Raw genomic sequence first — 27,333 nt, forward strand, 5'->3', positions numbered from 1 at the left:
AGGAGGAGAGTTGGTAACCAGAGAAATATTTTAAGGTCCGAGTATTATTCATTACTGATGAGGAGGAACTATAGCATTTGATAGGGTTTTTTAACATAATTACTAACAAGTTCACAGGTAATACAGTAGCTACACAGAGTAGACTTTACTTCTCAAAACAATGATCAGTAGTGTATTATTATAGCTGCTTCTGGCTTGCTCAAGGGAGCCAATTATTATATTCTCAGGAATTTTGGCAGCCAGTTATTAAATCATCAGCAGCTTTAAATTAACCATGGTAGACTATTGACACCAACAATAATCAGCAAAACTACCACCAAGTGCTAGCTGTTCAACATTTACCAGCATACTACAAATTGGAATGCTGTAATCTTATCTTTCTGACATGCTGTTTCATTGTGCCATTGCAACAGAAGCTCACTGAAAGTAATGATAGAAGTCCTTAAACATTTTTGAGGACCCTACAGAACCTGGCACGTGTTCCTCAAATACTGGATTGTCTACTACTCTAAGTAAGATCAGGAGTAGTCCTCAATTCCTGGGAAGAAACAGAAGTCTATATTAGCTTAGTTACCATCAGAAAACTATACATCTCTAGAATTCTGAGAAATAAATGAACCACTGAAGCCTCAAAGTATAGTTAATATACATATCATTTATTTATGAGAAGAATTTGGTCAGATAATTTTTTACATGTTCTAATGTGAAAATATTGGAGATACTAATAATTTCAAAGTAAATGCATAAAAGAATGAGAATCTACTAACTTTCTGAATGGTCAGTAAATGTCTTCCTAGACAATGGGAAAATGTCATGAAAGAGGCAGGGCCTACCACCATGAATTCCCTCTCAAGCCAGAGAGATGTCATAATTGACCTGTTTAGGGAAAAAAAAGCAGACAGTACAAAGGGTGAGGGAAGATAGAGTCAAGATTCAATTAATCTGCTAAAAGAAATCCCTGGAAATAGTTTTTTGTCATTTGCATGATAAAGGTATCACAAAGGATAACAAAATACAAAGTGTACTCAAGCATAATAAATCAATCTACCTATCTCTGTGGTGTAATGCCAATTTTATTTTGAATCATAGCCAAGGTGACAATACTTGAGACAACAGTATAATGAGATCATTTTTTAACTCTCATCCAGTTTTTTTAAAAAGTACATGTTGAAGGAAACCTGATATATATTGAGGCAAAAACCATTTTTTGAGAAGATTACAGAGAAACATTTACAGTTCAGTTTGATGAGAACTAGTTTATGAGTGGAAAAGATGGTTAGGATTCTGGAGGAATTTTAATTCAATTCAAAAAACTTTAAAACTGAAGAATAGGAAAAATTTCCTTAGTCTATCTCTGTAAGACTATGATGGGAAAATCTATTTCATGATGTGAAAGTTACCTCCAAGAAGCTGAAAAAAATCATGGCAAACAACCTACCTGGCAAGGTTTCATTAGGGGATCCCTGGGTGGTGCAGCGGTTTGGCACCTGCCTTTGGCCTGGGGCGCAATCCTGGAGACCCGGGATCGAATCCCACGTCGGGCTCCCTGCATGGAGCCTGCTTCTCCCTCTGCCTGTGTCTCTGCCTCTCTGTCTCTCTCTGTGTGACTATCATGAATAAATAAATAAAATCTTTAAAAAAAAAAAAGAAAGAAAGAAAAGGTTTGGCATGACTCCTATCTCCCCACCCCTTCTCTTTCTATAATTCATCAGTACATAAAAACTTCAACTAAGACTATAATCATTGTAGGCTGATACCAAGTTCTCTTTTCTTCCCATTTTCTATCTCTACACACTGATGCTTTGGACTTCAGAAAATAGTATATGGAACTTAGGCCAAGTTGAACAACTGATAATAAAATTTAAGTGTTTAAATAAAGCACGTCTATCCTTTACAGAAAAGGATCTTTTCATTTTTTTATGAAATAACAGCAGTAATGCTAAAATTAAAGGTGAAAAAGCCATTCTATCTAAATAGTGCTTTTTATAGGCTTTGAAGTTGCCTGTGTAATGTTTATAGGAGCTAAAACTTCTTTTTCATCTTAACATAAAAGACATTTTTCTTTTAATCCTAAAAAAAAAAAAAAATCTATCTGCTGCTTTTGAATTAAGGAAGCATGAAAAAGAGATTCATTTTGTGCTTATAAAAAATTGTTTCAACCTTTACTCAGACATCTCCAAACCAATATTTTTAGAATTCAAAGAACATACAATGAAAAATGATATTATTTCCAAACCAGAAATAACTTATTTTTGAAATAAAACTTTCTTTACGAAGGTCAAAAACTTACTGTGGAATTCAGTGTTCTTTTCCTCAGTGATTCAGGCCCACCCCAAAGTGTGACTCTCTGAAAAATTATATTAAAACAACATGCTTGTATGTATTTCTATATGTAGGTAAAATAGATTCCACAGAGACCTCAAGTTACGGATGTAGACGGCATATTAATTTAACTCATGATAGCCCCAGGACGGGACTCTAGGAGTTTTTTGCATACCATCATCACCCCCATCTCACCCAAAACACAAGTCTTTTGGAAGAACTGGCTCACTGTACAAGTAAAGTCTCTAGAAAGTTCCCTAGTTGCCCCATTATACTTCTCCACCTAAAATTTAGTCAGGTTCCTCCTCTGAAAACCTTCCTATAAAGTCCTACAGCCTGACTTTAAGAGCATTTCAAATTGCCAGCTGGTTAGGAAAACCATAAGGAAAGCCAGAACATTTTGTGAAGTTAGAGATTTTCAAATCCATCTAGCAGCTGGTCCAGGATTACATAGTTGTGGACACAGGTACAATTATTTGCAATGAATTAAGATAAGTGAGGTTGTGTGTTAAGTGTGTGTGTGTTGATAGTAGTCACATGTACTTTTTAACTACATAATGGCAAGAGATAACATTTTTGAATGTTTCTCCTAGAAAAATAAAATTTGGGAAAGAAAAGAAAGAAAAAAAAGAAAAAGAAGAGAAAGAAAGGAAAGAAAGAAAGAAAGAAAGAAAGAAAGAAAGAAAGAAAGAAGAAAAGAAAAGAAAAGAAAAGAAAAGAAAAGAAAAGAAAAGAAAAGAAAAGAAAAGAAAGAAAAGAAAAGGAGAAAAGAAAAGAAAAAATTTGGGATGCCTGGGTGGCTCAGCGGTTTGGTGTCTGCCTTTGGCCCAGGGTATGATCCCGGAGTCCTGAGATCAAGTCCCACATCAGGCTCCCTGCATGGAGCCTGCTTCTCCCTCTGCCTGTATCTCTGCCTCTGTGTGTGTGTGTGTGTGTGTGTGTGTGTGTGTGTGTGTCATGAATAAATAAACAAAATCTTAAAAAAATAAAATAAAATTTGGCCACTTAGGTTGAAATGAGATTAGGAAAAACTTTTTCACTTTGGACACTTGATTCTCTCCAAAAAGAATCCGTTAAAAAAAAAAAAAAAACACTTACTTCATGTCAGTGAATGTTTTCTATTAATATGCTTTTGGCTATTTGCTATGAATAAATACCAAATTGCTACTACTACATGGGGAAATCACTATTAAAAAATTGACCCTATGGAGATCTGGGTTGGGCAGAGAAGTATGTCATTGAGTACCTTCTCCCCAACTCTGCCTTTCTTCTCCTCTTGCCTAAGCAGACTCAAAGTCCAAGTTCCAAAGATCTGGTCTTTCTTTCTATCTATGCATTGCTGATCTCATGATATCCTGAGTGTCATCAGCTCTGTTGCTACAAAAGTAGGGCACTAAACCAGTAACAAAGAACTGTGGAATAGATTCTCTTTTATGGACACAAAAAGAAGTTGTAAGATGTAGAAACCAACATTTTATCAAAAAAGTTAGGCTTAACCTGAAGGGAAGAATCCAAGTATTCAGCAAATAACCCACATGTTAACTCTAGGCAGAATTACTATAGTGCCCAAGTGTTACACAGAAAATTTTTGTGACTTTGCCATTGGAAAGCTGGGGTTATTAACACCGTAATTTCTTTATAATTCTCTTCTCTCCTGCTCAGAGAGACACAAGAAAAATTTCCAAATCATGAAGTTTGCTGAAAAAGAATTCCATCTGGGGGGAAAACGGCAATTCTCCTTATTTTGGGTACCCCCATCCTTTGGAAGTGATTCTCCTGATGCCCACTCCCTTGGATTCAGGTAGAGGAAGGAATAAATAGCTTTCTCCAATAATTTTATACTCCTTAAAGGACCAACAACACCTAGTTCCCCCGCCTCCCAGGACTCTTCTTTATGCTGACTATGAGAGGAAGTTCTATACTAGTGCCTTCCAGGAAGCCCTTCATAGATATAAATGTCTGGTATGTAAGGCATTTGTCTTCAGCTTTGGCTGTTGGCCATTATTTCAAGAGAAGTGACAAAAATGCCTGATACCTTGTTACAGTCAATGGAAACTCAGCAGGTTTCGGAAATCATAAATTAAAATTCAATAGAGGGATCTAACAGCCCTGGGTACTAGCTAAAAAATTATAGAAGTGGTTGAAAGCAGCCATAGCTACCTCACTACATGAACCATATACTCTTTGGTATATTTTAGAAGGAATAGGAAGTTATGTTGATAGAGGGTTAGCAAGTCCTCTTTGCTCTATTTTTTTCTTTTATAACCCCAAGACAGTAAGAGAAAAGTCCTTCATGTTCAGGCTAGAATACAACTGAATCCGAAATAATTTAAAGACTTGATTTAATGTCTTTTGCTGCCCACACCACCTATCTTTTTATCTCCAACTACGGAAGTGATGTAAAATATTTCTACCCCTACTCTGCCTAGGAGATAGCCTTATCCTTGAATAAGCTGATGAGTCCCAGACTTATATATTTATTTATAACCTTACATTTATCAGACTTAGGAATCTTGATCACTTTACTAATTCCTAAGGATGTCCCACAAATGTTAAGCTCACCCATGAATTTGCTTAGACCAAAAACTTGGAATTCATCTGATTCCTTTCATTCCTTCACATCCACATTCAATCCATCAGCAAATACCAGCTCTATTCATAAATACATCACAAACCTGCCTACTTCCAACTACAGTCATTATAATTTCTTGCTAAGATTATTTCAAAAACATTCAGTTTATGTTCATGCCTATAAAATTCCTTTTTTGTTATCAGTAACTACAAAGCATTTCTAACTCATCCACCTTGTACTAAAACCACACAAAGATATCACAGGATGTTTCAGTGAACTCAGATGTTTCACTAAAAAGACTTTTAAAAATATGTCCCATAAGCAACTTAGAAGTTTAAATCTAATTTTTTCATTTATTTCTTCATTTAGCATTATTTATTTAGGAATTGCTGTAAGCTCTCATTCTTATTTGAAGGCTGAAAAGAAAACAAAACCAAGGAAATACTAGGAATATTTTCTGCCATACAGAAAATATGTTGAGGTGATGTAATAATGACTAAAGACCTACTTTAAACTGGACAATCATCATTGAGGGATATTTAAACTAAGATCTGAAACACCCAGGGAGCCCTGCCATTCTAAATCTTGTGCAGAAGTGTCCTAAGCAGAAACAACTATTAGTACCCATCTCTAAGGCAGGAAAGAGCTTAGTGTGTCCCTGGAACCCAAAAAGGGACTGAATGCCTGAAGCTCAGTGACAATGGAATAGAATAAGGGAAAACAGAGTCATAAAATTAAATGAGATAAGCTGAGTCCTTGTTGGTCTTGGTTAGTTAAGTCCATTTTATGTAGTATGAGGTGAAATACCATTAAATGGATTGAAACAGAATAGTAACACTACCTGATTTTCATTCTTAGAAGATCCAAAAGTTTTCTGGTAGCAAGTCTTCTAGTGCTAAGACATTATATATTAGCTTTTGCTCTCCCCATGACTATGCTTATTTCCCAAAAGCAACGCTAATCCATGATTTTATGGCTTCAGTATGTGCTTGTGACCCATAATTTAGGGAATGATCTAGGACTCTGTCATGCTGTCCTGGAAGGAGGAAAAATGGAAGTCAGCTTCCACTACCAAATTGTGACCAACGAGCTGCAAATGCCCTTAACTGTGAAAAGAGCAAGTCTTATTACACCATAAACCCACTGATGTGTCTCCCTCCTAAAGCAGGGATTATTTTAGAAGTTCTGCTGTGAGGCCATGGATACTGGTTCTCAGTATTGAGGGAGTTCATTCCAAGTATTAATTTATCTAAAACTAGAGGTTCTTGGGAATTGAGGTACTCCAACGTGGAAAACATAGGTAAATTGGACACAAATTAGAAAATCCCCCCCCCAAATTCAAGGCTATGTTTTATCATAATCTAGTTTTAAACATCATTCATCTCTTATACTGCTCATAGAATCTAGAAATCAAGTGGTAAAAGCAAATGTCCACACCATCGATAACCCTTCACACTGGTAATTGTTAGAAGAGCTAGACTGAATAGTCCTGTGATGATTGTCTGCATGTTGAGTGTCACTGGGATATGATCAGAGAATACAAAGCAAATTCTCCACAGTTCCCCCTATAAATCATACATATCATGAATCTCAGAAACTCTTCAGGAACCAATCATTTGCCATGGCAAAAATCAAGTCCTCAAACAGAGGATGCACTTTATTCTAAGCAGACTCTCCACTTGGTCTTAACTCAAAGGCCAAGGTAATAAAATAAAGCAAAGCCAAGCAAGCCCAGTAGACTCAGTATGTGGAAGAAATTATTTTTGTTCCTTAAAAGTTGCATAGGTAGTTACTAAGCAAGTCACTATGTTCAATACGATTTTTAGGAGTTAGATTTTATTTTATTTTTTAAAAGATTTTATTTATTTATTCATAGAGACAGAGAGAGAGAGAGAGAGAGAGGCAGACACACTGGCAGAGGGAGAAGTGGGCTCCATGCAGGGAGCCTGACGTGGGACTCGATCCCGGGTCTCCAGAATCACACCCCGGGCTGAAGGCGGCGCTAAACCGCTCGCTGTGCCACTGGGGCTGCCCAGGAGTTAGATTTTAAAAGGGAGTGAAATATATTTATTTTTTTGAGTCAGACAGATCTTATAAATCATCTGGCCCAGCTATTGTTTCAGAGAAAGGAAACAAAAGTCTAGGAGTTTCAGTATTTTTTAAAAGCTAGAGCAAGGAAAGGCCAAGGTGGATATCCTCCAAGCAAGGAGGATACCCAGGTATGTGAGCCTGGTCTAGTGGTGATTCTTCTATATGGCAAAAAAGAATTAGAAAAATGAAGGGAGGCTTAGCTTTTTTAACACAATGGAAGAGGGAGAAATGATACATTTTTGTAAGCTTTCTTAGAGCCACGTTTTGCATAGTGAAACTAAGAAATGTGGTCATTCTCCAGCCTTCCACAGTAGAGCAGATTGTGTATTATCTGAGGATATCAATGGTTGCCAAAAACACCACCACAGACTGAGATGAAATAAAATGACCAAAATGAAATCAACTAGAGGAGGTATGCACTATTCTGGCATTTCTTGTCCAATGCCCTCTGACATGGGGAACTTTGGTTCTGATTACAACTACTATGAATCACAGTACCTTTGCTAGTCATTTGTTGTCCTTCAATGAAAATGTTAAAAAGAACTCGATATCAAAAATATCAGGCACAGTGCCATGTCAAAGACCATTTCATAATGTAAGTTTCACAATGTTAAAATTGAACATCAGTATCTTCATTAAAATGTACTTCAAAGAGCAATGAGAGCTTCATCTTTATTTACATAATTTGCTTAATTCTACCTTTTGTAGGATGTATCTATTAATTCCAGATGAAAATAGAAACATCTCTGTCATCCTTATCAACTTCGTTACTCTCACATCATTGGAAATGTGTAAGTAGTTCATCAGCATTCTTTAAATATAAGAGCTAAGTTGTAAGATACAATTCTTGGGGAATTTCATTTTTTATCTTTGTATTCTATTAACTCTTATTTTGAGGCCCAATTTGAGTACACTTCATATGCTTGTTAGGCTTACTGACAACAGTAAATCTGTAAGTAGGTACTCTTACTATACCCATTTTTACAGATGAAAAATATGAAATAAACTGCCCAAAGTTTACACATTTTAATTTCAGGCAATCTAACTCCACTTCCATTTTCTTGAACAGTTTTGCTGCAGTGATGATGCCTCTCAGTGGGGAGAGGGTAAGAGATTTCATGGCATTCAGCAGACTTTCAAATGCAGCTGATGATGTAAAAATTTCTCTAGAGGTTGGTGATTTACTTAAATACTCTCTATCTACAGTAGGTAGATCCAGGGAGCAAAACAGAAAATAAAGCCTTGAGAAGTTTAACCCTAAGATCTCCTTTTGTTGTCTTCTAAAAAAAGGTGCTGTTTCACTATTTTTTTCTTAGACAGGAATGTTAAAGTGAAAAGAGATTCTTGTAACCAACATCAACCAGAACAATTTCCCAGAATACTAATGCTCCCTATGCCTTCTGTCATCAACACTATTAAAATATCAATTAGATTGGAAGTGTTTGCCAATACATCTGTGTTAGTCTGCTCTCCTAGGTGAACTGCATGCTCACCTAGAATCACCTCAAGTATCTTTATGGCAGTAGTAGTATGCACCTATTACTGCAACTATGTAATTTAATTATACTATGAGTATAAAAACAAAGTAAATAAAGAGAAAAGTGTTTAAAAATAAAAGTCAATTAGGCAAGGATAAGAAAAAATTAATGTTTGAAGAAAAATTGTAGCACTCTAAAGGTATTCTGCATTCAGTTGTCTTCACAGATACTTCTCATTCTAGTTTGGAGAAACCCAAGGAAAATCACAAGTAGTATGGTTTCTACAATGAAGATGTAAACTCTAATCTGAGGATTCGTACATGAATACTTTTTAAAAGACTTTAGCATCAAAAGATTGGTGATAGGATGTATAGCTATGTTTCAAGTCAATATAAAATAAGTATGTACCATTCTGAAACAAAAGCTTCTCCTTTTAAATCAAACAAATAGGGTAGTACTGAGAAATAAGCGCATGTGTACTCTAAATTTTGCTAATTTCTAAGTCCCTTTAATTCTACTGAAAGACTTATCTGAAAACAGATCAACCACTCACTGCAAATAAAAAACACGTGCAAAGGGGAACCTGGGTGGCTCAGTAGATTAAGCATCTACCTTTGGCTCAGGTCATGATCCCAGGGTACTAGGATTGAGCCCAACATCGGGCTCCCTGGTCAGCAAGGAGTTTGTTTCTCCCTCTTCCTCTCTCCAGACTCATGCATGCAAGCATGCTTTCTCTCTCTGAAAAGGAAGGAAGGAAGGGAGGGAAGGAGGGAAGAAGCACACACAAAGTTTGTGAGACAACATAAAATGAAATGTGTGACATGAAATTTGGAGGTTTCAGTGAGGTCTGTGACGGAAATAGGAGAATTCAAAAGGAGCCCCTCTTTGGCATGGTTAGAAGAGAATCCCCACAGCACAAGAAGACCTCAGCAGTTAAGGCATGTTCTCTCTGTGAGTAAATGGATCATCCCAAACAATTTACAAAAAATTTTCATACCTCAGCTACCTCAACTCTAAAACAAGAAAATGCCAAGTTAACCTTTCACCTGGTCTAATTTAAAATTTTTCACAGGGTAGAAATTTTAATTGCATAAAAATGAGGTCAACCTTTCAAGGATATTTCGATTTGTTTTTCTTTTTTTACTTTTATATTATATATAGAACTGTGACTTTCTTGTGTACAGAAATAGTCTGCTAAAATTGTTCAGAAAGTGGCCAGTAGTCAAAATATTAATTCACTTAATTTTTAAAATTTCAAATATGAAATCAAAAGTATTAAAGAATTGGCAGAGAATCCTATTTCAAAATACCTCTGACATTAAAATTATTCCAATAAAGACTTGAGAATAAAAGATATGACAAACTGCAAAGAAAATACACAAAAAACATCTGATTTCTTCTTAAATGTCATGGGCCACAGTAAACTTGCCAAATGTAAGCAATAATTTTATTAACAAAAAAACTGTTTCAACCTAAGAAATGTACATATATAGGATCTGTATATGTAAATCACATCAAATATTTAAGTGAAGAGACATTATATATTCAAATTTTACATCACAGGACATTGATCAAAGGAAATGGTTGATATTCACCATCTATTCTCATTTTTATTTTTTTATTCTCATTTTTAATAGTGTGTGTGTGTGTATATATATATATATATATAGTATAATTTGGTGATTTACCCACCGTGTCTCCTCCTTCCATGGCAGACATAGCAGAAATCTCAAAACTATCAAGGCAAGTTTCAGAAAAACTAGGACTCCTGGCTCATGATGTCTCCTTTCCACTCTAACTTATCAAGCTTTATCTTATAGACTTCTATTCTAGCCAGTTTGATGATAGTAGAGTACATCTATAAATGATCCCAAAATAAGAGCTTATGCTAGGAACATTTCTACCTATGGAGTTATTGAAATGGTTCACAATTTATAGCACATTGTTGACATCCCCATTCTATCCATAAGGGCTGAAGGAGGATACTGGTTTCACTAAATACACACACATTTCCAATGAAATCTGATAAATTATGACTTTTAAACTGCAGCCTTAGAGAAGACATGCTTTTGCAGAACCTTAATTCCAAAAATGTGGTAGCTTAGTTACTACAGAATTGAGAGATGTTATTTTTTTCAAAAGATGTTAATTACTTAATTATTAAATAGCATACAAACAGGAGGAGGGGCAGATGGAGAGGGAGAGAGAGAATCTCAAGCAGATTCTGCACTGAGTGTGGAGCCAACAAGGGAATTCAATCCCATGAACTTGAGATCACAACCTGACCCAAAATCAAGTTAGACACCCAACTGACTGAGCCATTCAGCTGCCCCAATAGAAGTATCTTATAAGAATACTGATAGCTGAATAATAACTCTTTTTTAGGGTTGAACATTCTCTAAAGTTTTAAATTTTCAGTTTGTGTGCACAGAGCAATTAAGTTATCTCAGTGTGTTGCCTATTTAGCACCCAGTTCTGTAAATTTGATAACTTGGGTATCTTACAGGTTAAGATAGGTGTAAAGAAGAATATCAAATGTAGATCTTTCATGGAAACAACCATCAAAGGATTAATAAATATAGAAGTTGTGATATATATGCAAATATATATAAAGAATATATATATAAAGAAGTTGCATATATTTATATTTAATAAAGAGGTTGCATATATTTATATATATGTTGTGTGGGTGTGCACACACACATATATATGCAAGGAATATTATGATATTATTCAGCCATCAAAAATGAGGAATTCCTACCATGACAAGGTAACAACATGGATGGATCGTGAAGGCATTGTGATGAAGTGAAACAGAAAAAAAATACTGTTTGATCTCACTTACATGTAGAACCTAAAAAACAAAAACAAAAAAACAAACTCACAGAAACAGGAGCATAATTATGGTTATTCAAGGCAGAGGGAGGGGGAGGGGGAATTGGAAGAACGTGGTCAAAAGGTACAAACCTTTAGTTACAAGACAAATAAGTACTAGGAATGTAATGTACACCATGATGATAGAGCTAACACTCCTATATGATATAAAAGTTGTTATGGAAGAAAGTTGTTAAGAGAGTAAATACTAAGAGTTCTCATCACAAGGAGAACATTTTTCCCCTTTTTCTTCTTTTTATTATATCTATATGAGAAGATGGATGTTAGCTGAGCTGACTATGGTAATCCTTTCATCATGTCTGTAAATCAAGGGATAATGCTGTATTCCTTAAACTTATCCAGTGATATATGTCAATTATTCCTCACTAATACTGAAAAAAAAAAAAAAGCAGATCTTCATGGGATTGTATTTGGAAAAAAAGAATGATGTCTCCTATCTCTCCCATCATATTTCAAATCATAGCAGTTCAACAGAAATCAGAAAAGAAAGTAGGAAAATTGGCAAAGAATCACTTTGAAAGTACCTATGAATATGGTTATATAAAATATCTTTAGTCCAAATGCTGTCAATATTAAGTTGTCATTAGTATGCTCACTTTAATTATTATTCTTTGTTTTCTAATGAGATTTTAAGCTTAAGTAGCTACTGTATCTATTTTTTTTATTTCTCAAAATGCCTATCCCAGTACCTTACAGAGAGAATGCCCAGTGAGAACTGTTGATACATTTGATTATTGACTGACTGTCAGTGCTGAAAGTAGTCTCCTCACCCTCTAGGTAGTGCCTGTGGCAAAAGATGTGGTAAAATGGAAAAGTTTGTGTAAGTTTTAAAAGTCTAGCCTCTGCCCTGTGATACATAATGGTGGCTATTTATTTAAAGATTTTAGTTGTATAAAATTGTGTTGTAGCTTACATGAAATTAGTGGAATTTCTTCTGTTTCCAAATGGACACTATTTTACAGCACTGTTTTACTCTAAATTTCAGAATTCTCTATCTCAGCAAGAACCAGTATGTGTTAAAATATTAAAGGCATCCTTTATTTCTTCCAAAATAAAGTGAAAATGATCAAAAATTATTTAAATAGATTATGAGCTGTTTGGTTCTCCCTTCTCTGATTAACCTCCATTCAAGGACACAAAAATACATTAAGGGTCAGTGATGAAAAAACAAGTCTCACAGCCACAGAAGAAAAAGAAAATGGGGGCAAATGCACTAACTCTGCTTTCTCTCTGCACTCTTCTCTCAGAGCTCATTATTTGTTTTTTAGATGAAAGTTGCAGACTTCTGTGAAATGCAGGATCCTTCTAATTCAAAACTACCAATTGTCTGAAATATTCTATGAATGAGAGAGAGCCTCTTATTCAAGTTAACAGTAATAAGAAGAGAATCATAAGCAGAAACACAAATCTCAAATAAACTAATGGACATTAGCCAGCATTCAAACATTGTACACAAAATCAGGCTTTAGACCATAAAAAAAAATGCAGATGTTCTATATGCTTGGCCATACAGCTCATGATATAAATATATATACTATTTATAAAATGTATAATTATAAATATATATTATATAGTGTGAAATTAATGGTAGTTATTCATCTAGCATTATACATGCACACACGCACACACATATACATAAAATTCTCCAAGGAGTTTTAGTTCCTGAGTGATTCTGGAGCTGAGTCCCGAGCAAGCAATTTTATTCCGGGGAGAGCAAGTATCTAATGTTTGTTTAATGACCCAATAGAACTTGGATAATGAGACAATTGAGAGTTGAGAAAGGTACACCATCCATCACAGTGAGTCTAATGTTAGTGACATAATGTTTATTTACAGTGCAATATAGGAAGACCTATGGCTCACACTGCCAACACAAACAGAACAATAAAAAGTACTTAAAGCCATTTATATTCATTTTAAAATGAAACCCATGGAGTGATGTCAAGATTTCTACTCTTTCTGACAGAGATATAGTATTTATCAACAGCAGTATGTCTCGTTCTTCAAACAGTGCACAGTGGGGGCTTGGATTTCTGTAACTTGTCTTCCACTCTAATGGAAAAACAATGGAATTGGAGAAAGAGATCATCTAATTTATGTCCATAGTTATGTCTATGAGACATGCTGTCTCATTTTTACCCCTGGCCTGACATTGACAGTTTCCAATGAAAATTCTACTTCTTTCTACGTCATGGTACAATACAACTTGGCTGTCCCTGATTCCTTTACCTCTTTTTAAGGTTATCCCATTATCCTTAGTCAATTCTGTAGTAAAGTATTTGTGATCCTCTTCTTTGGCAATGAAATCTGCTATTCATAAAAAACAAGGCATGTATTAAATCTTGACTTACTGAGCCATTCATATGTGGCCTCATAATATACTACCCTCCATGGTCTTGCTTGTTTCCTTCAGGTTTTAATTGCCACTGTACCACTGACTCACATCTTCACGAAAATCATTTAAGGTCAAGAAAATAATTCTCCTCCTTACACAATTTTGGAGTGGGGAACGCGTATCCAGCTACATTAGGAACGTGTGTCCAGATACTCAGTTGTATCTAAAGTCAAAGTGAGGAGGGTTCAGAGTTTCTGACTGCTGTCCTTCCACATGGAGAACAGTTCAATTACATAAACTAGAGAAAAATTCCATTACAATTTTAGCACCAAAAATTAGCTCTTTGTCAGTCCTGCAGACTAATTTAGACCTACCGCTAAGCCCAGTGCCTGGCATGTGGCTGATCATGCTTGCTGGAAATACTTTCTTGTTAGAAATATTTTGCTAGAGAGGGGGGGCAGGAGGGCGGAAGAGTAGGGTCCCCAAATCACCTGTCTCCACCAAATTACCTAGAAAACCTTCAAATTATCCTGAAAATCTATCAATTCGGCCTGAGAATTAAAGAGAGACCAGCTGGAATGCTACAGTGAGAAGAGTTCGCGCTTCTATCAAGGTAAGAAGACGGGGAAAAAGAAAGAAACAAAGGCCTCCAAGGAGGAGGGGCCCCGCGAGGAGCCGGGCTGAGGCCGGGCGAGTGTCCCCAGGACAGGAGAGCCCCGTCCGGGAGAAGCAGGAGCTGCACCAAACTTCCCGGGTGGAAAGGGGCTCGCGGGGAGGTGGAGCAGGACCCAGGAGGGGGGGGATGCCCTCGGGCTCCCGGGGACACTAACAGACACCTGCGCCCCGGGAGAGTGCGCCGAGCTCCCTAAGGGCTGCAGCGCGCACGGTGGGACCGGGCGGGACCCGGAGCAGCTCGGAGGGGCTGGGGGCTGCTCTGCGGAGGGGGCTGCGGGGCGGGAGCAGCTCGGGGGGCTCGGGGGTGGCTCCGCGGAGGGGGCTGCGGGGCGGGAGCAGCTCGGAGGGCTCGGGGGAGGCTCCGCGGAGGGGGCTGCGGGGCAGGAGCGCGAATCCAACAACGCAGGCTCCGGAGCACAGGGCGCCGGGACACAGCCCAGGATCCAGCCTCCCCGGGACAGGCAGAGGCCGGGAGGGCCCAGGACAGCAAGGACGCTCCTGCCCCAGCTGAGCAGATCAGCAGCCCCGCCCCGGAGCCTCCAGGCCCTGCAGACGGAGAGCTCCAGAGTTACTGCAGGGGCTGACTCCAGGGCTCCAGAGCTGGCCCCGCCACCGTGGTTTTTCCTCCTGGGGCCTCACGGGGTAAACAACCCCCACTGAGCCCTGCACCGGGCAGGGGCAGAGCAGCTCCCCCAAGTGCTAACACCTGAAAATCAGCACAACAGGCCCCTCCCCCAGAAGACCTGCTAGACGGACAAGTTCCAGGGGAAGTCCGGGGACTTAAAAGTATACAGAATCAGAAGATACTCCCCCGTGTTTTTTTTTTTTCTTTTTGATTTGATTGCTTCCCCCCACCCTCTTTTTTCACCTTTCTTTTTCTTTCTCTTTTTCCTCTCTTTTTTCCTTTTTTTCTTCCTTTTTTCTTTTTTCTTTTTCTCTTTTCTTCCCTTCTCTTTCTCTCTTTTTCTCCTTTTCCCAATACAACTTGTTTTTGGCCACTCTGCACTGAGCAAACTGACTAGAAAGAAAACCTCACCTCAAAAGAAAGAATCAGAAACAGTCCTCTCTCCCACAGAGTTACAAAATCTGGATTATAATTCAATGTCAGAAAGCCAGTTCAGAAGCACTACAGCTACTGGTGGCTCTAGAGAAAAGCATAAAGGACTATAGAGACTTCATGACTGCAGAATTTAGATCCAATCAGGCAGAAATTAAAAATCAATTGAATGAGATGCAATCCAAACTAGAGGTCCTAGCGACAAGGGTTAACGACGTGGAAGAGCGAGTGAGTGACACAGAAGATAAGTTGATGGCAAAGAGGGAAACTGAGGAAAAAAGAGACAAACAATTAAAAGACCATGAGGATAGATTAAGGGAAATAAATGACAGCCTGAGGAAGAAAAACCTACGTTTTATTGGGGTTCCCGAGGGCGCCAAAAGGGCCAGAGGGCCAGAATATGTATTTGAACAAAACATAGCTGAAAACTTTCCTAATCTGGGAAGGGAAACAGGCATTCAGATCCAGGAAATAGAGAGATCCCCCCCCCTAAAATCAATAAAAACCGTTCAACACCTCGACATTTAATAGCTAAGCTTGCAAATTCCAAAGATAAAGAGAAGATCCTTAAAGCAGCAAGAGACAAGAAATCCCTGACTTTTATGGGGAGGAGTATTAGGGTAACAGCAGACCTCTCCACAGAGACCTGGCAGGCCAGAAAGGGCTGGCAGGATATATTCAGGGTCCTAAAGAACCTAAAGAACAAGCAACCAAGAATACTTTATCCAGCAAGGCTCTCATTCAGAATGGAAGGAGAGATAAAGAGCTTCCAAGACAGGCAGCAACTGAAAGAATATGTGACCTCCAAACCAGCTCTGCAAGAAATTTTAAGGGGGACTCTTAAAATTCCCCTTTAAGAAGAAGTTCAGTGGAACAATCCACAAAAACAAGGACTGAATAGAATAGTGTCATGGTGACACTAAACTCATATCTCTCAATAGTAACTCTGAACGTGAACGGGCTTAATGACCCCATCAAAAGGCGCAGGGTTTCAGACTGGATAAAAAAGCAGGACCCATCTATTTGCTGTCTACAAGAGACTCATTTTAGACAGAAGGACACCTACAACCTGAAAATAAAAGGTTGGAGAACCATTTACCATTCAAATGGCCCTCAAAAGAAAGCAGGGGCAGCCATCCTTATATCAGATAAACTAAAATTTACCCTGAAGACTGTAGTGAGAGATGAAGAGGGACACTATCTCATACTTAAAGGATCTATCCAACAAGAGGACTTAACAATCTTCAATATATATGCCCCGACTGTGGGAGCTGCCAAATATTTAAACCAATTAATAACCAAAGTGAAGAAATACTTAGATAATAATACACTTCTACTTGGTGACTTCATTCTAGCTCTTTCTACCCTCGATAGGTCTTCTAAGCACAACATCTCCAAAGAAACGAGAGCTTTAGATGATACACTGGACCAGATGGATTTCACAGATATCTACAGAACTTTACATCCAAACTCAACTGAATACACATTCTTCTCAAGCGCACATGGAACTTTCTCCAGAATAAACCACATACTGGGTCACAAATCAGGTCTGAAGCTATACCAAAAGATTGGGATCATCCCCTGCATATTCTCAGACCATAATGCCTTGAAATTAGAACTAAATCACAACAAGAAGTTTGGAAGGACCTCAAACACATGGAGATTAAGGACCATCCTGCTAAAAGATGAAAGGGTCAACCAGGAAATTAGGGAAGAATTAAAAAGATTCATGGAAACTAATGAGAATGAAGATACAACCGTTCAAAATCTTTGGGATGCAGCAAAACCAGTCCTAAGGGGGAAATACATCGCAATACAAGCATCCATTCAAAAACTGGAAAGAACTCAAATACAAAAGCTAACCTTACATAAAGGAGCTAGAGAAAAAACAGCAAATAGATCCTACACCCAGCAGAAGAAGAGAGTTAATTAAAATTCGAGCAGAACTCAACGAAATCGAGACCAGAAGAACTGTGGAACAGATCAACAGAACCAGGAGTTGGTTCTTTGAAAGAATTAATAAGATAGATAAACCATTAGCCAGCCTTATTAAAAAGAAGAGAGAGGAGACTCAAATTAATAAAATCATGAATGAGAAAGGAGAGATCACCAACAACACCAAGGAAATACAAACGATTTTAAAAACATATTATGAACAGCTATACGCCAATAAATTAGGCAATCTAGAAGAAATGGACGCATTCCTGGAAAGCCACAAACTACCAAAACTGGAACAGGAAGAAACAGAAAACCTGAACAGACCAATAACCAGGGAGGAAATTGAAGCAGTCATCAAAAACCTCCCAAGAGTCCAGGGCCAGATGGCTTCCCAGGGGAATTCTATCAAACGTTTAAAGAAGAAATCATACCTATACTACTAAAGCTGTTTGGAAAGAGAGAAAGAGATGGAGTACTTCCAAATTCATTCTATGAGGCCAGCATCACCTTAATTCCAAAACCAGACAAAGACCCCACCAAAAAGGAAAATTAAGACCAATATCCCTGATGAACATGGATGCAAAAATTCTCAACAAGGTACTAGCCAATAGGATCCAACAATACATTAAGAAAATTATTCACCATGACCAAGTAGGATTTATCCCCAGGACACAAGGCTGGTTCAACACTCGTAAAACAATCAGTGTGATTCATCATATCAGCAAGAGAAAAACCAAGAACCATATGATCCTCTCATTAGATGCAGAGAAAGCATTTGACAAAATACAGCATCCATTCCTGACCAAAACTCTTCAGAGTGTAGGGATAGAGGGAACTTTCCTCGACATCTTAAAAGCCATCTACGAAAAGCCCACAGCAAATATCATTCTCAATGGGGAAGCACTGGGAGCCTTTCCCCTAAGATCAGGAATGAGACAGGGATGTCCACTCTCACCACTGCTATTCAACATAGTATTGGAAGTCCTAGCCCCAGCAATCAGACAACAAAAAGACATTAAAGGCATTCAAATTGGCAAAGAAGAAGTCAAACTCTCCCTCTTCGCCGATGACATGATACTCTACATAGAAAACCCAAAAGTCTCCACCCCAAGATTGCTAGAACTCATACAGCAATTCGGTAGCGTGGCAGGATACAAAATCAATGCCCAGAAATCAGTGGCATTTCTATACACTAACAATGAGACTGAAGAAAGAGAAATTAAGGAGTCAATCCCATTTACAATTGCACCCAAAAGCATAAAATACCTAGGAATAAACCTAAACAAAGAGGTAAAGGATCTATACCCTCAAAACTATAGAACACTTCTGAAAGAAATTGAGGAAGACACAAAGAGATGGAAAAATATTCCATGCTCATGGATTGGCAGAATTAATATTGTGAAAATGTCAATGTTACCCGGGGCAATTTACACGTTTAATGCAATCCTTATCAAAATACCAAAATCCCTATCAAAATATCAAATACCACTTTCTTCAGAGAGTTAGAACAAATTATTTTAAGATTTGTGTGGAATCAGAAAAGACCCCGAATAGCCAGGGGAATTTTAAAAAAGAGAACCATAGCTGGGGGCATCACAATGCCAGATTTCAGGTTGTACTACAAAGCTGTGGTCATCAAGACAGTGTGGTACTGGCACAAAAACAGACACATAGATCAATGGAACAGAATAGAGAACCCAGAAGTGGACCCTGAACTTTATGGTCAACTAATATTCGATAAAGGAGGAAAGACTATCCATTGGAAGAAAGACAGTCTCTTCAATAAATGGTGCTGGGAAAATCGGACATCCACATGCAGAAGAATGAAACTAGACCACTCTCTTGCACCATACACAAAGATAAACTCAAAATGGATGAAAGATCTAAATGTGAGACAAGATTCCATCAAAATCCTAGAGAAGAACACAGGCAACACCCTTTTTGAACTCGGCCACAGTAACTTCTTGCAAGATACATCCACGAAGGCAAAAGAAACAAAAGCAAAAATGAACTATTGGGACTTCATCAAGATAAGAAGCTTTTGCACAGCAAAGGATACAGTCAACAAAACTCAAAGACAACCTACAGAATGGGAGAAGATATTTGCAAATGACGTATCAGATAAAGGGCTAGTTTCCAAGATCTATAAAGAACTTATTAAACTCAACACCAAAGAAACAAACAATCCAATCATGAAATGGGCAAAAGACATGAACAGAAATCTCACAGAGGAAGACATAGACATGGCCAACATGCATATGAGAAAATGCTCTGCATCACTTGCCATCAGGGAAATACAAATCAAAACCACAATGAGATACCACCTCACACCAGTGAGAATGGGGCAAATTAACAAGGCAGGAAACAACAAATGTTGGAGAGGATGCGGAGAAAAGGGAACCCTCTTACACTGTTGGTGGGAATGTGAACTGGTGCAGCCACTCTGGAAAACTGTGTGGAGGTTCCTCAAAGAGTTAAAAATAGATCTGCCCTACAACCCAGCAATTGCACTGTTGGGGATTTACCCCAAAGATACAGATGCAATGAAACGCAGGGACACCTGTACCCCAATGTTTATAGCAGCAATGGCCACGATAGCCAAACTGTGGAAGGAGCCTGGTGTCCATCGAAAGATGAATGGATAAAGAAGATGTGGTTTATGTATACAATGGAATATTACTCAGCTATTAGAAATGACAAATACCCACCATTTGCTTCAACGTGGATGGAACTGGAGGGTATTATGCTGAGTGAAGTAAGTCAGTCGGAGAAGGACAAACATTATATGTTCTCATTCATTTGGGGAATATAAATAATAGTGAAAGGGAATATAAGGGAAGGGAGAAGAAATGTGTGGGAAATATCAGAAAGGGAGACAGAACGTAAAGACTGCTAACTCTGGGAAATGAACTAGGGGTGGTAGAAGGGGAGGAGGGCGGGGGGTGGGAGTGAATGGGTGACGGGCACGGGGAGTTATTCTGTATGTTAGTACATTGAGCACCGATAAAAATAAATTAAAAAAAAGAAATATTTTGCTAATATAAAACTGCCAAGTGTCAGTGATAAGAGAAATATTTCTGATAATTTTACTCCATAAATATTAAGATTCAGCCTACTGCAACCCCCTTATGTTCATCTTTTTAATGTTTTTGATAGCACTTACATTCAAAATAATGGAAACACAGAAACAAATCATTTTTAATTCATTTGTAAACCACTAACTTTACTATTCTCTCCCAACAAACTCATCTAATTTTGACGTTTTTAAATTTGATTTTCTGTAATAATTTTCAATAGCCACAATTTGAAAAAAATGAGAATCCATGATGTCAACTATCAAATTATTTTCAAAAGCACTGATATACATTCACTTTCTTTGCATTCATTGATCAAAAGAACCATCAAACTTTTCCTTAGAGATATTTAACCTAATAAACTTTTGCTAGTGAAAAATATAATTTGATTTGCTTTAATTCATATTTATAATATTTTACCTACATAGGGTCTTCTACCCATAATAATCTTCAACACAGACTGTGTCAGTATCATTTCATTTTTGGTCCTATTTCCCATTTTGCTTTAAAAATCATTACCACACACACACACACACACACACACACACACACACTCACAAAAAGTCATTACCATGGTTATATTACCCACATCTTCAAATACTTTTGAAATACTTCCTATACTGGCTCAGTAATCAGCAAAATTCATATATAAAAATCAAATAACAATGTGACTAAATCTTATTTATATGTATCCTCTGAGTCCTTTAGATTAGTTCATGCTTAGCCATTATTACATAATTGTAGCAATAACCTTATTATTTGGGAAAATGTCCATGTATTGGCCATACATTGTTAAAGATGTGCATAATTAGTGATTTTTTTGTAAAAATTTGAGATCCCACAGCCCTTTTAAGCAAATAATATTCTGATTCACGTATCATGTTTTTACTCACCAGTTCATCACTTTTATGTTGAGCACCTATACTTGCCCAGTCCTATGCTAGTCCTGCAGATCCAAAAGTTAAGAAGGTCAAGTTCCCTGAATTCTTTTTTTTTTAATTCTTTTTTTAAAGATTTTATTTATTCATGAGAGAGAGAGAGAGAGAGAGAGGCAGGCAGAGAGAGAAGCAGGCTCCATACAAGGAGCCCGATGTGGGACTCGATCCTAGGTATCCAGGATCATACCCCGGACTGAAGGTGGCACTCAACTGCTGAGCCACCGGGGCTGCCCCCAAGTTCCCTGAATTCTTGGAGTTGGAATCTACCATGACCTTAAAGCCCTCATTCTTTTTTTCTGGATACCTTGACTGTGGTGTCATGTTTTTATAAATAGAAGTTACTTCTATTTAGGAAGTTTCAAGTCAATTCAGATAAGTTGACAATTTCTTAGAACACTTTGATTCTAAAAGTACATGTAAAATTCATAATGATATAAATGTCCATGTTCAAGTACCATACTATGATCCACATATACTTCAAAAAGACTAATATGACAATTACTAGAAAGTGGTAAATTTTAATTTTTCTTATTGTATAGTGTAATAAAATTCCATATATTCTCTGTAGACTTTTATCTCATGATGCATTTAAAACAAAAATATCAATTCGGTTTTCCATATAAACTTTATATACATAAATGGTATGAAGAGCTTACTTATACAACTCAAAAGAGGCAACTACTTACAAAATTTCCAGAGAGAGCCCTCAGTAAAAATTCCAGATCTGGTATAATAATATGACATACTAATAATTATGTCAACATAATATGACATAATAATTAAGTGTACATACTAAATCCATAAGAATCTGTCACAGTGTCCACAAGGCACTCACCAACATTTACTTCCTCTTATTTCTGGGCCCAAAGCTAGGTTACATTTTCCAGCCTCCACGTGATAAATTCTGGGCATGTGCATGAGTATTTCACAAAGAAATATGAACCAGACTGAATGTGCTGCTTCCAATCTTGGTCTGAAAATCTCTTGAGGGTATTTCCATGCTCTTACTTATGAGAGATTGGAATGAGGGGAGTGTTGTGTTACTCAAGTTCCCTACTTTGAAAATGGTAGCAGTAAGTGGGTGAGAAACACCTACGGGATGCCAGAATGGTGAACAACTCTTATTTTTTGTCTAAATAGATGTTAAAACTGTTGCTTATAAAAATCCTGAAGACAGACCCAGGCATCTACTAAATCTTGAGCTCAGGAAATGGTAAGGAAATTGGCCAGGGTATTTGGTTTGACTGCTGCTTGATGCATTTGTCAAAGTATCATGAGAAAGAAATGAGCTCAGGAAAGGACTAGCTGGTTTGCAGGCAGGTATCAGGGTCTTGCAGAGAAGTCAATTTCTTCAAACACCCTAATAAAAGAGTTAAAACTGAAAAAGGCTGTGGGCACAAAGTCACATTCTCCATTAGACAAGGAAGTCAACCCTAGAGCCAAAAATAAGATTAAGGATGTTGCTTTCCTACCAAAACCTCTTATTCAGATGGCAGCTACCACTAGGTTCAAAGAAATAGGCATGGAAGCAAAGAAGCAAAGAAATACAGCAAGGTTTAGAAGTAAACCTAAAAAAACAAAGAAATTGTCTATGGTTACTAACAATTGGAATACATTGAAAACCACTAAATTAGAATGCTAGAAACTTTGGAGACAATTCTATAGCTAAAGAAGTATGGGTTTATTTTATTTTTTTTTTTTTTGAAGTATGGGTTTAGACCAAAAAATAAAATTTAAGAAAAAGAATGTAAAACAATCCTTGGACTCCCATTTGTGTAAGATCAAGAATTGGACTTTGAAAGCTGCACAGCTCCCTGAGAGAACAGTATTTATTCTCCATGACCCATTTTAAATGCGTCTGCAGATGTAAATATAGAAGGAAGATCTTTCAAGAGGGTGGCAATTAGGTCCATGAAGATCAGTGGACAAGAAATTTCTTCCAGAACACAGAACCAAGATCTAATGTAATCTCCTCTCCTGTCAGTGTAGACAAGTCTAAAAACTGCCTTCCTAGAAGGATTTCAGCATTTTTCTATGCTAGAGCTAGCCATGAGATTCCCATTCACACATTGTCAAAATACAGGTTTCTTACAATTACTATGTAACTTGCTCTACTAGAGTATGCTATCTGCTAGCTCATAGGAATTAAAATATAGAAACACAGAACTGGTCCTGACTAAGAGGACTGAACATCTTCCAGATATTCTGGACTTTACTGTATATGGCATACCATACAGTAATAGAAAGGGGCTGTAGGTTGTTTCACTTGGAAAAGCATAGGTCTGCCTTAAATATGAAGCAAAGGCTATGACTAGTATTTCAGGATCAGTAGGGTAAACTGTGGCAAAAAAAAAAAAAATGCCTGCTAGTCACAAACACACATACTCTCCTACTGAGGGCACAAAATTGGGCACAATATCTTTCAGACATCCTTGCATTATTGTGTGCCCATGGGATGATGTAGGAAGCACAATTTCCAGGCTGCGCCAATGAAAATGTCTCAAAATCTCTACTTCTCCCAATTTACTGGTTTTAGACAACCATGATGTCTTGGATACCTCACCAGGGTTTCCATCAATAGGAGCTCCTATGTAACATACAATAGAAAAGACAGCTGTTCCTGACAAGTGACACCTGCCTTGGATTTCCTGGTGAGAAAAATAATTTATCTTGGCTAAGGGTTTGTGGTAACAGTTAGCTAGCATTATGCTAAGCCAAAAGCTAAATTTTCAAGTACAATTTTCAAAGTCACTCACCTATAGACTTATTAATGCTCACCACATTACAATTCCTCCCTAAAGTGAACTATCGGACAAGTCAACAGAACCTTGTTTTTTCTCAAGTTCTTCAAACTTTTCAATCAAATGTCTTATTTTCAGATCCCCTACTATAGGTTTGCATGAGACTTGTATAATAGAACACCTGTTAAATGGTCCACTAACTGTTAGGTGCCATCATTTTTCACATTAGAGATTTGGAAACTGAGTCACAAATAGAACTGAAAACCTTTATCAAGATTCCATTTCAGAACTGTTGGACAAAGGATTCAGACAAAGGCAATCTGACTTCAGAGACATTATATACAGCCACTAATTGGGGCCACAGTTATAGGTTGTGCAAACCCAGTGGGACACTTAGTCCTCCATATGATTGCGTTGAGTACTGTGGCTACTAATAGTGTTAGACAAAATTGCTATAGTTTGGGAAATACAGGTAAGATTTGGGAAATGGATAATACAGAAGAATTTCATTTTTAGAAAAGAATTCAACAAAGAATTCCTATAAACAAAGAGCTTGCAGTGCTCCTCAAGCAGGGTGTACTTCAGAGAAATGTGAAGAATCATAAAGTCACAGGCACACATTTATTAAATGACAGTGAAGGGCAGTGCTTAATCCTCTGTACCCCAAATATATGGTTTGTAGAGGCAAGGTTTGCAATGTTTCAAATATTTTCACAGAATGAAAACACTATTTCCTTCTAGTAAAATGAAACAGCTTCCAGAGCTCATAAAATAAAGCACTATTTTGTCCCTCTGTTTTCTCATAAAATTATCTTACATTCATACCACAAACGGGTGTAAGTTCCTTCTAAGAGAATCTGGTAGTAACACAGGATGTGGAATTTCTACTTGTTCTAGACATATAACTACATTTTTATTCCCTTATTACAGCATGTTGCTTCTATGTGTATGCCCTTTCTCCCTTACTTATTAATTCAATCACTCATTCATTTAGGATGTTTATTGGCTGTCTATGAATCGATTCCAGCGCTTGATATAAACTATTAAAATCTATCTCCAGCATTCAGAGAATGCCTGGAACACGGTGGACATTACACCAATATTTAGATAATGAATGAATGAATTAATGAGTTAATAATGAGTGAATGAACAGTCTTAGTTTAACACCTGAAACAAAGTTAAACCTAGATATAAAGGAGACCTTGAATCCATCTATAGTCAACACTCAAGTGTAGGGCTAGAGTGTCTGGAAGGCAATTAGATGGGAGGTGGAACTGAAGGTTTGACTTAAGTGTGCGCACAATAAGTTCAGAAAGATCTAGAATAGGACAAACAATGAACTACAAAATATTTAAATAAATAGTGTGCTCGGGATTAATAAGAGAATTAGCCTTTATTAGCCAGATTCTTTTGTTCTCATAGCCACATGGCCTCAGTGCCCTAAAATGATTTTTTTTTAAGATTTTATTTATTCATAGAGACACAGGAAGAGAGAGAGAGAGAGAGAGAGAGAGGCAGAGACACAGACAGAGGGAGAAGCAGGCTCCATGCAGGAAGCCTGACGTGGGACTCCAGGATCACACCCCAGGCTGTAGGCGGCGCTAAACCACTGCGCCACGGGGGCTGCCCCCTAAAATGATTCTAGCAAACAGGTCTCCTAATTCCTACAGAAAGTAGTCTGGGGCTGTTTTATTACCTAGGGCATTCAGAGTCATGAGTCTTAGCCTAAGCACTGAATGTGTCTCCCACCTGTCTTCCTGGCAGAGAGATTCCAGTATGGAAGTAAATGGCTTGTTCAGGACCTGAGGGGAATCAGTGCTAGTTCAATAAGAATGCACACAATTGAGGGAGGAAACCACAGATGTTAAATACACGTGGTTTGAGAAAATTGTTTGTCCTCAGGGTCCCATGTATTCTTTTATTTGTCAGTATTATTCACTTCAGAAAGTAATCAACTCCAGACTTCGGTCATAAGTGGAAGGTGTATGTTAGCTCCTCTGATAAGCAAAAAACTGAGGAAAGATACCCATTTACTTACATCACTTACAGGTTAAGGGGGGCAAAACATTTTAAAAGTAATCTGCATACAGTTTTCACTGGCATAACTGAGTTCTAAAATTATTATTTTTTAAAATTTCATCCACAAAAATTCTCAGGTCTAAGTATTACTGGTGGCACTCTCTAAGACTTCACTCTTCCTTTCTTTCTGAGATCTCCATAATTCCTTAACTCCTTGTTTGATCAGATTTCAGGATTCTGGTTTCACAGCCTAACGTCATGAGAAAGTCATACATAAAATAAAACTCTGGTGATTTTTTTTTCAAATTTAACTTTTTTCTTCCTTTGGATTTATAAATTATGAATTTATTTAAAGGAAACCAATGTTTTAAGTTACTGAATACTATTACTAAAGAGACTTTGGATATTCAGAAATGGTGATGTCTGAATATAATACACATAATAAAAATTCTAAGCACCTAACTCAGGAATGCTACAATAATACATGTGTAATTGCATGTGTGTGGTATAAGGGAAGGAGGGAACCTCCCACCCACCCACCCGATTAATGGAATGTGACTGCTACACTATGGGTGGCAGGTAGAATCTGACAGGCTGTAATGAACACTGGCACTTGCTGTCCACAGAAGTTAAATGTTTAATCACAGACTTAGTGTAGGCCAATTATTTTCACATTTAAATTCCCATGTTTGGTGTCTCACCAATACTAAGACCCCAGAGGGGAAACTTGGTCTTTTTCTTTTTAAAAATAAATTTAAAATATCACCAAAGAAAAAACGGAAGTAATTTTAGATGCATTCTTCATCTTGGTAATATACTGGTACTACCTTCTCTTTGAAGCTAAACTTGTATCAGAACCTGATGTGATAGGATGAGTCTATACACCTAGGAGTCTATATCCATATCCGTATAGTACTACTCCCAGAAAGTGAACTCAGCTAGATGTAAGTTTTTAGGTCGACATGTATTGTAATCCTACAAAATATGTATTCAGGATATCCTCAAGTGGGGACAGTCTTGAGGAAGAATTCATAAAATTATAAATACAATTAAGGTATAGAGCCATGAAAGGGGCCTTGCAAGTGAGAGGCCCTGACACTTAAGTTTCATTAACATAAGGCTAAAGATTCTTCCGCGTGGACTCCGTGGCTGTCTTCCACATCAGCCATGAACACTCATGCAATTCTGTGAATACCTT

At 37.5% G+C, this 27,333-nt stretch overlaps 1 protein-coding gene across 5 annotated transcripts in view; it reads right to left on the reverse strand.

The window, feature by feature from the left end:
- Positions 1 to 27,333, reverse strand: part of LOC125752133 (arginine/serine-rich coiled-coil protein 2-like) — a 316,143-nt gene that overhangs the window by 223,716 nt on the left and 65,094 nt on the right. The window contains exon 1 of one of the 5 annotated variants that reach the window (XR_007413909.1): positions 1,439 to 1,641. The exons of the other annotated variants lie outside the window; for them this stretch is intronic. The gene's annotated coding sequence lies outside the window, so the exon portion shown is untranslated. Of the gene's footprint in view, positions 1 to 1,438; positions 1,642 to 27,333 lie in introns of those variants that run through there. 5 annotated transcript variants of the gene reach the window in all.

This window comes from Canis lupus, chromosome 11, assembly GCF_003254725.2.
Source record: "Canis lupus dingo isolate Sandy chromosome 11, ASM325472v2, whole genome shotgun sequence".
Classification (NCBI taxonomy): domain Eukaryota; kingdom Metazoa; phylum Chordata; class Mammalia; order Carnivora; family Canidae; genus Canis; species Canis lupus.